Consider the following 13535-nt stretch of genomic DNA (forward strand, 5'->3'; position numbering starts at 1 on the left):
TCGAACTCAGAAATTCACCTGCCTCTGCCTCCCAAATGCTGGGATTAAAGGCGTGTGCCACCACTGCCTGGAGCAGTACTCATTTTTTTAAGTTAAAGATTTTATTTTCAGTTCTTTGGTGGGGGCGGGGAGCATGTGCACATAAAGTGCAGATATCCATAGAGTTGGGAAGAGTTCAGATCCCCTGGAGGTAGAGTTACAAGTGGTTTGTGAGCTAGCTACCTGATGTGGGTTCTGGGAATCAAATTCCTGTCTTCTGCAAGACCAGTGTATACTTTTAACTGCTGTGCCATTTCATCAGCCCTCAGGAGAACTTTTTATCCAGAACCTAGTCACTGAATGTGTCTAGATACTATTTCTACTCAGAAGTTTTGGGTTAGAAAATGAAGTCTATGTATAGTTAAGGTTTCAGGGGAGACTTTATAAGGACCAAGGAGAAGGCAGTGAGCCAACGGAATGGGGAAGAAATGGAGCCATTGACTGTGACTACTGTAACCAATTTAATCTTCTAGTTCAAGCTCTGTTTATTTTATTTTTTTACAGTCCATTTGTTGCTCCCATCCCAGTCTGCCCTCCCACAGATTCTAATCCCACTCCTCCTCTCCCTTTCTCCAAGAGGATGCACCCCATCCCCAGTAGGCCTCCCCACTTTCTGGGACCTCAAGTTTCTCAAGAGTTAGGCGCATCTTCTCCCACTGAGGCCAGACTAGGCAGTCCTCTGCTGTATATGTGTTGGGGTACTCAGACCAGCTAGTGTATGCTGCCTGATTGGTGGCTCAGTAGCTGAGAGATTTCAGGGGTCCAGGGCAGTTGAGGCTACAGGTTTTTCTATGGGGGTCACCCTCCTCCTCAGCTTCTTCCAGCCTTTCTCTAATTCACCTACAGGGGTCTCCAACTTCATTCCAATGGTTGGGTCTAAGTATCTGAGTCTGTCTGAGTCAACAGCTTGTTGGGCCTCTCAGAGGACTTCCATGCTAGGCTCTTGTAAATACATCATAGCATCAATAATAGTGTCAGGCCTTGGAGCCTCCCCTTGAGCTGGATCTCAATTTGGGCAGGTCACTGGACCACCTTTCCCTCAGTCTCTTCTCCACTTTTGTCCCTGAAGTTCTTTTAGATAGGAACAATTCTGGGTCAGAGATGCCCTGTCTTTCTACTGGAGGTGGACTGTACAGAGTTCCCTCTTCCTCACTGTTGGGAATTTCATCTAAAGTCCCTCCCTTTTAGTCCTGAGAGTCTCTCGCCTTCTAGGTCTCCAGTACTTTCAAGAGGGTCCCTTGCCCTCCACCCCTACCCCATCCCTGAGGTAGCATAGTTCTATTCATTCTGTTGGCCCTCAGAGCTTCTCTCCTGTCTCCCTACCCCATACTTTATCGTGTTCCCTTTTTCCCTTCCTCCTCCCATTTCCTGCATAAATCCCTTCCTCCCTTTGCCTCCTGTGATTAATGATTATTTTCTTCCCCCTAATAAATGGGAATGAAGCATCCTCAATTGGCCTCTCTGCTTGTTAAAGTTCTTAGTTTCTGTGGGTTATATCCTGGGTATTCTATACTTTTTGGATAATATCCACTTATTAGGACCATGTATGTCCTTTGGAGTGTGGGTTACCTCACATAGGATGGTATTTTCGAAGTCATCCATTTGCCTGCAAAATTCATGATGTCCTTGTCTTTAATAGCTGAATAGTATTCCACTGTGTAAATGTACCACAATTTCTGTATCCATTCTTCCATTGTGCAACATATGTATTGTTTTCAGGTTCTGGCTATCATAGATAAGGCCACTATGAGCATAGTAGAGCACATGTCCCTATGGTATGGTGGAACATCTTTTGGGTATATGCCCAAGAGTGGTATAGCTGGGTCTTCAAGTAGGACTATTTCCAATTTTCTGAGGAACCTCCAGATTGATTTCCACAGTGGTTGTACCAGTTTGCAATCCCACCATCAATGAAGGAGTGTTCCTTTTTTTACACATCCTTGCCAGCATCTGCTGTAACCTGAGGTTTTGATCTTAGCCATTCTGATTGGTGTAAGGAGAAATCTCAGGGTCGTTTTGATTTGCATTTCCCTGATCACAAAGGACTTCAAATGTTTCTTTAAGTGCTTCTCAGCCATTCCTCTCTTGTGAATTCTCTGTTATCTCTGTTCTCTATTTTTTAGTTGGGTTATTTGGTTTTTTGGAGGTTAACTTCTTGTGTTCTTTATATATTTTGGATATTAGCCCTCTAGCAGAAGTGGGGTTAGTGAAGTTTTGTTTCCCCAATATGTAGGTCACTGCTTTGTCCTATCGACTGTGTTTTTTGCCTTACAGAAGCTTTTCAGCTTCATGAGGTCCCATTTATCAACTGAGCCATTGGAGGTTTTTTGTTTGTTTGTTTGTTTTGTTGGGTTTTTTTTCGTTTTGTTTTTTTTGTTTTTTATTTTTCGAGACAGAGTTTCTCTGTGTAGCCTTGGCTGTACTGGAACTCACTCTGTAGACCAGGCTGGCCTCAAACTCAGAAATCCACCTGCCTCTGCCTCCCAAGTGCTGGGATTAAAGGCGCATGCCACCACCACCCGGAGCCATTGGAGTTTTATTTAGGCAATCTCCCCCTGTTCCAATGAGTTCGAGGTTCTTTCCTGCTTTCTCTTCTGTTAGATTCAGTGTATCTGGTTTTATGTTGGGGTCCTTGATCCACTTGGACTTGAGCTTTGTGCAAGGTGACAAATACGGATCTATTTTTATTTTTCTACACACAGACAACCAGTTAGACCAGCACCATTTATTAAGGATGCTTTCTTTTTTTCATTGTATGTTTCTGGATTCTTTGTCAAAGATCAAGTGTTCGTAAGAGTGAGGGCTTATTTCTGAGTCTTCAATTCTATTCCATTGATTGATTGTCTCAGTATCATTACCATGTGCTTTCTTATCCCTATTTCTCTGTAGTACAGCTTGAGGTCAGAGGTGGTGATTCCCTCAGAATTTCTTTTATTGTTAGGAATTGTTCTTACTATCCTAGATTTTTTGTTTTGTTTTGTTTTGTTTTTCCATATGAAGTTGAGAATTGTTCTTTGAATGTCTGTGAAGAACTGTGTTGGAATCTTGATGGGGATTTCATTAAATTGCTTTTGGTAGAATGGTTATTTTTACTATGTTAATCCTACCAATATATGAACGTGGGAGACCTTTCCATCTTCTCAGGTCTTCTTCAATTTCTTTTTTCAGGGATTTGAAGACCTTGTCTTGCAGATCTTTCACTTGCTTGGTAAGAGTTACACCAAGATATTTTATACTATTTGTGGCTATTGTGAAGGGTGTTGTTTCCCTAATTTCTTTCTCAGCCCATTTATAATTTGTATAAAGGAAGGCTACTGATTTGTTTGAGTTAATTTTATGTCCAGCCACATTGCTGAAGTTGTTTCCCAGCTGTAGAAATTCTTTGGGGGGGGGCATTGTTTATGTGTGTTATCATATCACCGGCAAATAGTGATGATACCTTGACTTCTTCCTTTCCAGTTTGTATCTCTTTGACCTCCTTTTGTTGTCTAATTGCTCTAGCTAGAACTTCAAGTACTATTTTGAATAGATATTGAGAAAGTGGGCAGCCTTGTCTTGTTCCTAGTTTTAGTGGGATTGCTTCAAGTATCCATTTAGTTTGATATTGGCTATTTGCTATGTGTTGCTTTTATTATATTTAGGTAAGGGCCTTGAATTCCTGATCTCTCCAATACTTTTAACATGAAGGGATGTTGTATTTTGTCTGCACTAAAGCTATCTGGCCCTGGGATTTTTTTGGATGGGGGGTAATTAATGACTTCTATTTCCTTAGGAGATATGGGACTGTTTAGTTTACTGCTCTTGATTTAACTTAGGTACATGGTGTCTGTCTTAAAAGTCATACATTTCATCTAGATTTTTCAGATTTGTTGAGTAAAGGCTTTTGAGGTAAGATCAGATATTTTTTTTTTTAGTTTCTTCAGTTTCTGTTTTTCTGTCTTTTCATTTCAGATTTTGTTAATTTGAATACTCTTTCTGTGTCATTTAGTTAGTTTAGCTAAGGGTTTATCTATCCTGTTGATTTTCTCAAAGAACCAGCTTTTATTTTTGTTGGTTCTTTGTATAGTTCTCTTTGTTTCTAATTGGTTGATTTCTGCCTTGAGTTTGATTATTTCCTGCTGTCTACTCCTCTTGGTTGTGTTTGCGTTTGTTTGTTCTAGGGCTTTCAGGTGTGCTGTTAAGTTACTAGTATAGGATCTCTCCATTTTCTTTATGAGGGCACTTAGTGCCATGAATTTTCCTCTTAGCACTGCTTTCATTTTGTCCTATATGTTTGCATATTCTGTCTTCTTTTTTCATTGAATTCTAGAAAGTCTTTAATTCCTTTCTTTATTTCTTCCTTGGCCAAGTTATCTTTAGGTAGAGAGCTGTTCAGTTTCTACTGGTATGTGGGCTTTCTGTAGTTTTTGTTGTTATTGAAGTACAGCTTTAATTCATGATGATTTGATAGGATTCATGGGATTATTTCAACCTTCTTGTATCTGTTGAGGCCACCTGTCTTGTTACCGATTACATGGTCCATTTTGGAGAAGGTACCAAGAGGTGCTGAGAAGAAGATATATTCTTTTGTTTTAGGGTGAAATGTTCTGAAGATATCTGTTAAATCCATGTGGTTCATTACATCTATTAATTTCATTGTGTCTCTGTTTAGCTTCTATTTCCATGATCTGTCCATTGGTGAGAGTGGGGTGTTGAAGTCTCCCACTAATATTGTATGAGGTGCAATGTGTGCTTTGAACTTTAGTAATGTTTCCTTTAAGAATGTGGGTGCCCTTGTATTTGAGGCATAGATGTTCAGAATTGAAATGTCATCTTGGTGGATGTTTCCTTTGAATATGAAGTGTCCTTCCCCATTTCGTTTGATAATTTTTGGTTGAAAGTCTATTTTATTGGATATTAGAATGGCAACTCCAGCTTGTTTCTTGGGACCATTTGCTTAGAAAACTTTTTTCCAGCCTTTTACTCTGAGTTAGTGTCTGTCTTTGTCATTGAGGTGTGTTTCCTATATACAGCAAAATGCTGGATCCTGCTTGCATATCTACTCTATTTTAGCTTATATCTTTTCATTGATGAATTGAGTCCCTTGATGTCGAGAGACATTAAAGACAGATGATTGTTTGTTTCTGTTATGTTTGTTGTTGGAGGTGGTATTATGTATATGTGGTTCTCTTCTTTGTGTGTGTGTGTGTGTGTGTGTGTGTGTGTGTGTATGTGTGTGTATGTGTGTGTGTGTGAGATGATTTCATTTCTTATCCTTCCTCCTTTGGTGTAGATAGTCTCCTTGGGTTGGAGTTTTCCTTCCAAAATCCTCTGTAGGGTTGGATTAGTAGATATATATTTTTTAAATTTCATTTTGTCATGGAGTATTTTGGTTTCTCCATTTATGATGAGTGAGAGTTTTGCTGGGTATAGTAGCCTGCACTGGCATTTGTGTTCTCTTAGGATCTGCATGACATCTGTCCAGGATCTTTAGAGTCTCTGTTGAGAAGTCTGGTGTAAATGTGATAGGTCTAGGCAGACCTCTGTGTTCCTTGGTCTTTTCCCCTTACAGCTTTTAATATTCTTTGTTCTGTGCAGTTAGTGTTTTGATTGTTATGTGATAGGAGGATTTTCTTTTCTGTGTCAATCTATTTGGTGTTCTGTAGGCTTCTTGTACATTTATGGCCACCTCTGTCTTTAGGTTGGGGAAGTTTTCTTCTATGATTTTGTTAAAGAGGTTTTCTGGCCCTTTGATCTGGGAATCTTCCCTCTTTTCTCTTTTTATAGGTTTAGTCTTCTGATTGTGTTGGACTTCTTGGATATTTTGGGTTAGGAGTTTTGGATGCTTTATATCTTCTATGGTATCTTCTACACCTGAGATTCTCTCTTGAATTCTGCTGGTGATGCTTGCATCTGTAGCTCCTGACCTCTTTCTTAGGCTTTCCATTTCCATGGTTGTCTCTATTTGTGATTTCATCATTATTTCTATTTCCATTTTTTTAGGTCTTGGATTGCTTTGTTCAATTACTTCACCTGTTTGATTGTGTTTTTCTGTATTTCTTTAAGTAAGTTATTTATATCCACCTTAAAGTCTCTATTATCTTCATGAGATGGGATTTTAGACCAGAATCATGCTTTTCAGGTGTGTTGGGCTTGATGTGGTGGGAAAAGTGGGTTCTGGTGGTGTCAAAGTATATTGGCTTCTGTTGGTTATGATCTTGCACTTGCCTCTCATCATCTGGTTATCTCTGGGGTTAACTGGCCTGGGTGTCTCTGTCTGGAGCTTGCCTCATGTGTTGCTTGGTTTCAGTAGATCTCTGGCTGCACTGTGGCACTGGCTGCAGTAGATCTCCTGGGAGACCTATAGACTGGTAGTGTTGAGAGTGAGGAGCAGGCAAGCTGATCTGCCCCAGCACAGGTGCAGACTGGATGGAAAATGGTGTTAACACCAACACTCTAATTTTTATTTGTATAACTGGCATTAAATCAGTTTCCCATATTTGTAAATTCATTTATCAAATATGTTTTTCTTCTTAGCCTATTATTCCTAATATCATTCTACTATCCTGATACACCTAATTACTGACACTGAATTACTGTTAATTCTCCCAAACTATCAGTTTAATATTTGACTATTTCTGCTTAGTCTCTTTACTCATGGCTTTATTCATAACCTGATCAATCATAGTTTTCTTCATGATCTATACACTCCAACTTTTCCTAAGCTATTTTATCAAATACCTCCTTTATTTTTAATCACATTAATTATCTTTGCTTCAACCAACAACTTTATTACCTGGGAATGCATAGGTATTATATCATTTCTTTTAATCAGCAAATAGTGGAGTCCTCCAAGCAGTATTGTATAATCACATTGGAGACATTAGATTCATTTTAGCTATAACATGATTCTTTGTAAACATCAACTCCTGAGAAGTTTAACTGATTATTTTTTTCACAACATCAACTTAATTCCTTTCCTAGGCCTTCTAATTACAGCCCCAGGAAAATCAGCACAATTTACCCTCCACCTCTGACTCTCATCAACCACAGAGACTCTACCCCATCTCGGTCCTCCTCTCATTCAAGTCCTATAGTAGTTGGAGCAATCTTCTTAATAATCTGATTTTACTCACTTGAAGTAATAGTACTATGGTAATATTTTTGTCTTGGCTCATTAACCACACTATTCACAGCCATCTGTGCAATTACTAAAATGACATTTCAAATTTCTTTTAACATTTTGCACAGCCAGCCAATTAGGCCTTATAATAGTAACTTTAGTGTGAATCAATCCTCTCAAGCTTTCCTTCACATCTGTACATGTAACCTCCCCCAGCCAAAAGCCGGCTGAATCAGACCTTGCCCTTGCCACAAAGCAGCTAGTCCACCTAGGATGAGGTTTCCCAAGATAAAGGAAGCCCTTTTGTTCTGCAGCTTCTCTGCCTCTTCTGAAGTTCCTGCTAAGAGCCACCACCTGCTGAGTTGCTGAGTACCCTTCTGGCCAGTTTCTGCTAGCAACAAGATGCTAATTTGGCCACAAGATCCTGGCTTACTGGGGGGGATGGGTTTTTCCCTGCCTATTTAATTCTCAGATTCAAAATACACATTGAACCTTGATCAGAAACCATGACTCATTTTTTTCTCTTGCCATCCGATTCCCTTATTTTCCCAGGCCCCTGCCTCTCTTCCAGAGACCTGGTTTGCATAGCTGCTTGCTGCTACAACATGTACACACACACACATTCTTCAAAGCTCTACATTTTTATGTACTCAGAATTCACAGCTTTAATGATGAACAAGACATCTGAAAAGTGGGCAATCTAATAAAAGCCCTTCCTTTTACATCATGTTGTCTAATTATCAGTAGCCTTGCTTTAATTGGCATACCTTCCTTACAGAATTTTACCCAAAAAGCCTAGTCATTGAGGTCACTAACACATCTAATACCAATGCCTGAGCCTTTGATTTTATTAATTCTATAGACTTAGGGAGTATTAACATCTTAAGATATCAAATCTTCCAATTAAATCTTTAGAACCATCTACTTAGCTCTTAAAGTCTAGATATTTTCTTATTTTAACAGGCACATATTTCTTACAATTATTCCCAAATATCTGATGTTTCGGGTTCTGTTGTAAATAGTATTGTTTTAAAATACATTCTCTGAGATACTGACACTGACAAATAAAAATACAATTGACCCCATATGTATCAACCATATTACTAATAATCCTATTCAGCTTACCCATTAATCCAAGATTCTTTCATGACAGATCTTTTCTTTACACATCTGTGAGTAATAATTTAACATATTCCTTTCGATCCTTTCCTGCCTCTCTCCCATTCACCATACTTGTTTAAAGCCACATTATATCATTGTGCAAAAATGGTACTAAATCCAGCAAGGTGGTAACATACTTGTAACCCAGCACTAAAGAGCAAGAGAAAAGAAGAACATGAACATAAAGCCAGGCTAAGCTACATATTGACATACTGTCTTGCTATACATGGTTCCCTTGTGGAGATCATAGGACAATTTGCAGGAATCAGTTATGTCCTTCTACCACCAAGGCACCAGGCTTGGTAGCTGTTGCCTTCACTGCTGAGCTGTCTTGCTGGCTGTTTTAAAGCTCTTAGAGCAGACCCAGTGATGTGTTAGAACAGTGGGTCGCATCAGAACATACCACACACTAGGCCCAAATAGTTCCACATGTAAGAGGTTTAATTGAGAGGGAGAGAGAGGGCAGTAATGCAGGAAGAGAGGAGGAGGAGAGAGAGAGATGGAGGAATGTTCCCCACATATGTATGGGTTGTGACATAGTGGCCACAGGTAAAGGTGGGAGGTGAGCCCAATGGATTCTAGGAATATGGTGGCTGTTGCTCTGGTAACAGGTCTCTGAGACCCACCCATGGGTCACCACAGGCTTTGGATGCTAACATACCTCCCTTTTTGATATCATAAAGAGAAGGAAAGAAAAAGGGAAGGGGAAGCCAATAGTGAAAAGGGAACGAGGGCGTCGTGTCTCTTAAGCTACTTCCTGTTATCTAGGGGCGTTGTCAATGAGGGGGTAGCTGGCTTTCACCATCGAGATCCACTTGGTAAACATTCGAAACAGGCTCCTCTGTGGACAGTGGCTCATCTGTGGGTGGCAGCTGGTAATCCTGTAACAGGAGCTGATTAATAGTTTGATTAGAAATTTTTTTGTATTTGTCACTGAAGAAATGTAGAAACAATATTAATGAGGCAGGGAACAAATAATAACACCAGGAAGATGACTAGGAAAGGAGTTACCAATGGGAGTATCCACTTCCATATGGGGTTTTTAAAAATCTCAGAACTGGAGGTCTCACAGTCCCTGAAATTTTTATGTTTGATTGTAGCTCCTGGGTTTTATTTCTTACTATCCCGGATTGGTTGACGTAGAAGCAGCATTCTTCTTGGAGGAATAGGCAAAGACCACCTCCTTTGGCTGTCAGGACATCTATCTAGTCCCTGTCTGTTCTGAAGCACCACGGCTACCAAAGAATCAATCTGTTTTTGGATAGTAAGCACAGTTTGAGACATTTTTTGAAAATCGCTTTGAAACTGAGAAGTGAATGTATTATATTGGATCATGGAAGTTGTTATCCCTGCAACTCCAGTACCGACACCTATGGCAGTTCCCATAGCAACCAAGAGTGGCACAACTTGAACTGCCCTCTTATGCTGGGCAGCTATCATATCTACAACTGGGATTGGCAGGGGCTCTTTTCCCTGGATTACTCCCAGTTCAGGGAAAAGAAGTACTAATGTGCAAACTCCTGATCCCTTAGCAGGTAGGTGATGATATGCCTGAGTGCCACAAAGAATTGACGTGTTTTGGATTGTAGGGCATTGTGGCAGAGATGATATATCAAGGGTTATGGTTCTATTGCAGTCTAGGGAGCTCAGCATTCTCACTGAATGAGTCCCAGAGGCCTTAAAACAGGCTGCCATGCCAAAGAGAGGGACAGAGGTAAGGTATGGAGTCATAGCGACACTGGAGCCAGGGCAGCTGACAAAGGGTGAGGTAACGTTACATGGCAGTATCACTGGAGAAGCTGTAAGTGACAATTGTGAGTTAGTTCTAGGGGGTACACATAACCAGCAATCCTTAAAGCATCCAGGTCTGGTGACATTAAGGAGTTGGTATGCCGAGGTCAAGGTCTGAAATAAAAGGCAAAATGACAAGTTAGTGCCATGTATGAGGGGTGATGTCAAAGAGATAAGGACCTCAGAGGAGTGTTTGATTATCTCCCCTGCTTTTCCAATATCCAGGGGTTGGGCAATTGAGACATATTTTCTGTGGATATGGATGGTACTTTCTGGGGCCCCGGGCTGATTTTTACGATAGAGCTTTCCAACAACTCCTGTTTCCCACCTGGAATCTCACAGGTCTTGTATGTAGAAAAGAGTGTCTTGTGATGTTGCTAGAAGAAATGATTGATCCATGATCCTAGCATATGTATTTGACAAGACCAATATGGACAGCCCCCATATTTGTCTGGCCATTTTCTACAATAATCTTTTGTCTGGTCAAAGAGAAAGCAAGTATAGAGATCATAATATTTAGATGGGATTACAGATACCGGGATGATAGCAATTTGGATTGGTTCCTGGCATCCGACTATGGAGCAGTTTCCTGAGCTTATTTGGAAAGACTGTTTGTTATCTGTGGGTGTTTCTTGAACCTTGAATCTCCAGATAAAAGGGCTATCCTGGATAGAAATGAACAGCAGGGTGAGGATGAGAAACCCATGTCTAATCCAGTGAGGTCGAGCTTGGCTGCCGGAGTGGAGTCTCATTTTCTGGGATTGGGGACAAGGTAGGCGGTCTCATTGTCTTCTGGATCTTAACAAAGCATGGTCCTGTTAAGATTGATGTATATGAATGTGCTGCGCCAATCACCCTGGCCAGCAGGGAAGAAAGACATGCACACCAGTTCCTTCCAGCAGCAGTTTACTCAGCAGTTGCAAGTTACAGTGAATGCAAGGGTGTGCCCCCTGTCCTGGCCCTGGAGCGTGACTATATACCCTTAGTCGAGCCGCCTATGTCCATACCATGCTCTGTACAGCTATAGGGTACTGAGTTGTAACAGAGAACAAACCGCTGATGGCCACAACCTCCTCACCAAATAAGGACCTGTTTGCTTCCAGGATGGCAAGGCCGGCCAGCGCCATCTTTAAGGTGTGGCAGCAGCGCTCCACATATGAAGAAGAGTCATTTTTAGGTGGAGGAATGAAAGGTTTGAGATGAGACAGATGGACCCAATGAGAGAGTTCTTTGAGTTTAGCAGCTGTAGGGGTCACAAGAATTACTTTAAAAGGGCCCTGCCATTTGAGAGAGAGAGGTGAGGGCCGATGACCTGGAGGGGATAGAAGGACTTGGTCTCCAATGTGGATAGGTAGTAGACAGGAGACAGTGTATGGCCGAGATAGATAGTGGTCAGCAAAGTTCCATAGGAGAGAACGGAGGCAAAATAATGGGGTAAGTAGATGGTCTGGGAGGGAGAACATTTAGGTGAAAGACCAGGAGTTAGGACTGGACATCCATACATGAGTTCAAAGGGAGATATGAGGAGAGGTCTCTTTGGGAGAGCTTGTAACCTGAAAAGAGCCAGAGGTAAGAGTTTTACCCAATCAAAGTGAAGTTCCTGTGACAGCTTAACAAGAGTGGTTTTTAAAGAGCGATTAGTTCTTTCTACCTTACCAGAAGATTGAGGGTGGTAAGGAATGTGAAAATGCCAGGGGTTGTCTAGGGCCTTAGATAGGATTTAAGAGGCTTGGGAAGTAAATTCAGGACCATTGTCTGATTGAAGAGAGGCTGGGACACCAAACTGGGGGATGATCTTTTGGAGGAGGAGATCAGAGACTGTCTGAGCCCTTTTGTTAGTTGTGGGAAATGCCTCTACCCACTCCAAGAAGGTGTCCACCAAGACCAGGAGGTACTTGGCACGCCTGACAGTGGGCATGTAGGTAAAGTCAAGTTGCCAGTCAGTTCCAGGAAGGGAACCTCTAGCCTGATGGTTAGGAAAAGGGGTGCTATGATACCTTGAGTTGGGGTCAGACTTCTGACAGATTTTGTAAGAAGCAGTGATAGATTTTAAGAAGCTTAAGTCCTCAGGAGTAGGCTGTAGAGAGAGAGGGTATTGAGCTTGGGTTATATACTTGGTAGAGTCCAGTAATTGGATGACAACAGGAGAATTGTGTTTAGCAACAGAGGGATTCTGGACATCCCAGACTCAGGGATCTACCTGAGAAGCTGGTAAAGGAAATAACATGGTAGTGTTAGTAAGTTGCCTGGCTAGGAGAAGAAGAGGAACCGCTGGCGAGCCTGGGTTTAGGCGAATGTGAGGAGCAAAGGAAATAGAGGCTCCCAGCCTAGCTAGAAGATCCCTTCCCAATAAGGGGAAAGGATGTTTTGGCACTACCAAAAAGGAATGAGTGAGAGGTATGTAAAAATGTAGCTAAGTGGTGGGGTCTGGAGAGGGAAGTAAGGTTGTCCTCCTACCTCGACAATAGGAGAACTAGAAGGAGAAATGGATCCCCAAAACTCCGTCAGAACCGAGTAAGTGACTCCAAGAGGAAGGAGATTGATTGCCCACATACCACGATATTTACCTGGGGCTCCCTGCTAGTGATGGCAGTGGTCAGGCCAGAGGAGCTCGGGACTCCACAGTTGGCCATAGCCCTAGGAGATCAGTTGGAGGGTTATCTGAGAGTGATGTCCCCCTGTTCTGCATAACATGAGGGCAATCAACAGCCCAATGTCCCTCTTGATGGCACCTAGGGCATGGCCCTCTTGGCTTGCAGAAGTTAGGGCAGGCTTTTGCCCAATGACCTGGTTTACCACATTTGTAGCAGGTACCTGATGGTCTCTGAGTCTTAGGAGACCATGAGTCCAGGATAGTGGCTGGGACTGGTTGGACAGCCATTGCCAGCATATAGTATTTTTGTTTGCAGACTTTATCATATCTCCCATGGTATACTTTGAAGGCTAGCTCTAAGACTTCTGCCTGTGGAGTTAGGGGTCCCCTCTCCAATTTTTTAAGTTTAGCTCTTGTGTTGGGGTAGTCTGGGAAAAGAAGTAGGTCATCAGAAGTTGCTTACCTTCTGGGTTTTCAGGGTCCAGATTGGTATGCTGTAATAAAGCCTTCATAAGGCATTCTAAAAATTGAGATGGATTCTCCTGCTTGTCCTGGACAACCTCTTGGAGTTTTTCAAAATTTACTGGATTTAAGGCTGCTTTTCTAAGACCGGCCAGAAGGCATGTAATGAACCTGTCCCTGGCTAAAATACCACCTGCAGAATTGTAATTCCACTGGGGATCTTGGTCCGGCACTGTCTCAGAGCCAATTGGGTATGTGCCGTCTGTTTGGTGAATTCCATGCATGCACTCTTGCTGCTTCCCAGACTTGTCTGCATTCATCAGGAAGTAAGTTGTTAGTAAGGATCATATGAACATCATGGAAAGTCAAGCTGTAAGATTGAGTGAT

This window comes from Mastomys coucha, unplaced genomic scaffold (assembly GCF_008632895.1).
Source record: "Mastomys coucha isolate ucsf_1 unplaced genomic scaffold, UCSF_Mcou_1 pScaffold17, whole genome shotgun sequence".
NCBI classification, from domain to species: Eukaryota; Metazoa; Chordata; class Mammalia; order Rodentia; family Muridae; genus Mastomys; species Mastomys coucha.